This window comes from Cupressus sempervirens, chromosome 2, assembly GCF_028749045.1.
Source record: "Cupressus sempervirens isolate cs-2001-9-10 chromosome 2, ASM2874904v1, whole genome shotgun sequence".
Taxonomy (NCBI): domain Eukaryota; kingdom Viridiplantae; phylum Streptophyta; class Pinopsida; order Cupressales; family Cupressaceae; genus Cupressus; species Cupressus sempervirens.
Window position 1 is genome coordinate 565,585,369 of NC_143119.1, and position 2,241 is coordinate 565,587,609.

Consider the following 2,241-nt stretch of genomic DNA (forward strand, 5'->3'; position numbering starts at 1 on the left):
CATGTGGTCTTTGCCAAATCAAGAATTGACTCTTTAAGTCCACTCACAGCTCGTTGCCCCGTCGAGTTGCTTCTCTAAGCCCACTCACCATGTCAGCTCACCAAGTCGGTTGTTCAAGTACGTTGCCAAGTCAACTCTTTAAGTTCGCTCACCAGGTCAGCCCGCCCAAGTCGCCTCTTTAAGTTCGTTCGCCAGGTCGGCCCGCCCAAGTCGCATCAGCGGGCTAACTCACCGAGTCACCTCACGAAGTTGACTCTTTAAGTGCGCTCACCAAGTCAGCTCACCAAGTCGACTCACCATCTCGCCTTGATAAGTTGGCTTGCCGAGTTACCCCACCAAGTCGTCGCCTCTTTAAGCCCGCTCACCGTGTCAGCTCGTCAGGTCGGCTCACCAAGTCGACTAATCAATTAGGCCCACCAAGTCGCCTCAAGGATAGCTCCTCACCATGAGTCGCCTCACCATGTTGACTCTTTGAGCCCGCTCGCCAGGTCGCCTCACCAAGTCGACTCTTTAAGTTCGCTCGCCAGGTCGACTCGCCAAGTCAGCTCACCATGTCATCTCAACGAACCAACTCGCCGAGTCGCCTCACCACGTCGGCTCTTTAATACCGCTCGCCAAGTCGCCCCACCAACTCGCCCCGTTAGGCCCACTCTCACCAAGTGGACTCTTTAAGTCTGCTCATAAAGTCGAGCCACCAAGTACTCTCACCAAGTCGACTCTTTAAGTCCTTTCGTCGAGTCACCCCACCAAGTACTCTCACCAAGTCAACTCTTTAGGTTCGTTCATAGAGTCACCCCACCAAGTCGACCCTTCAAGTGGGTTCATCAAGTCACCCCACCAAGTCGACTCTTTAAGTTCATTCATCAAGCCACCCCGCCAGGTCAGCCCACAAATTACTCTCACCGAGTCGACTCTTTAAGTTCGTTCATCAAGTCACCCCGCCAGGTCGACCCACCAAGTGGACTCTTTAAGTTCGTTCATGAAGTCACTCTGCCAAGTCGGCCCACCAGGTCGACTCTTTAAGTTCGTTCATCAAGTCACCCCGCCAGGTCAGCCCACCAACTGCTCTCACCAAGTCGACTCTTTAAGTTTGCTCACCAAGTCACCCCGCCAGGTCGGCCCACCAAGTACTCTCACCAGGTCGACTCTGTAGGTTTGTTCATCAGGTCACCCCACCGAGTACTCTCACCAAGTCGACTCTTTAAGTTCGTTCATCAAGTCGCCCCGCCAGGTCGGCCCACCAAGTACTCTCACCAAGTCGACCCTTTAAGTTCGGTCATCAACTCACCCCGCCAGGTCGGCCCACCACGTACTCTCACAAAGTCGACTCTTTAGGTTCGTTCATCAATTCGCCCCGCCAGCTCGGCCCACCAAGTTCTCTCACCAGGTCGACTCTTTAAGTTCGTTCATCAAGTCACCCCGCCAGTTCGACCCACCAAGTACTCTCACAAAGTAGACTCTCTAAGATCGTTCATCAAGTCACCCTGCCAGGTCAGCCCACCAAGTACTCTCACCAAGTCACCCCGCTAGCTCGACCCACCAAGTCGACTCTCTAAGTCCGTTCATCAAGTCACCCCGCCAGGTCGGCCCACCAAGTCGAATCTTTAAGTCCATTCATCAAGTCACGTGACCAGGTCAGCCCACCGAGTACTCTCGCCAAGTCGACTCTTTAAGTTTGTTCATCAAGTCACCCGGCCAGGTCGGCCCACCAAGTCACCAAGTACTCTCACCAAGTCGACTCTCTAAGTCCGTTCATCAAGTCACCCCGCCAGGTCGGCCCACGAAGTCGAATCTTTAAGTCCGTTCATCAAGTCACCCCACCAAGTACTCTAACCAAGTCGATTCTTCGAGTGTGTTCATCAAGTCACCCGACCAACTACTCTCACCAAGTCAACTCTTTAACTATGTTCATCAAGTCACCCCACCAAGCACTCTCACCACGTCAACTCTTTAGGTCCGTTCATAAAGTCACCCCACTAGGTCGACCCTTCAAGTGCGTTCATCAAGTCACCCCACCAAGTACTCTCACCAATTCGACTCTTTAAGTCTTTTCATCAAGTCACCACACCAAGTACTCTCACCAAGTCAACTCTTTAGGACCGTTCATCAAGTCACCTCGCCAAGTCGACCCTTGAAGTCCGTTCATCAAGTCACCCCACCAAGTCGACTCTTTAAGTCAGTTCACGAAGTCACCCAACCAGGTTGGCCCACTAAGGACTCTCACCAAGTCGACTCTCTAAG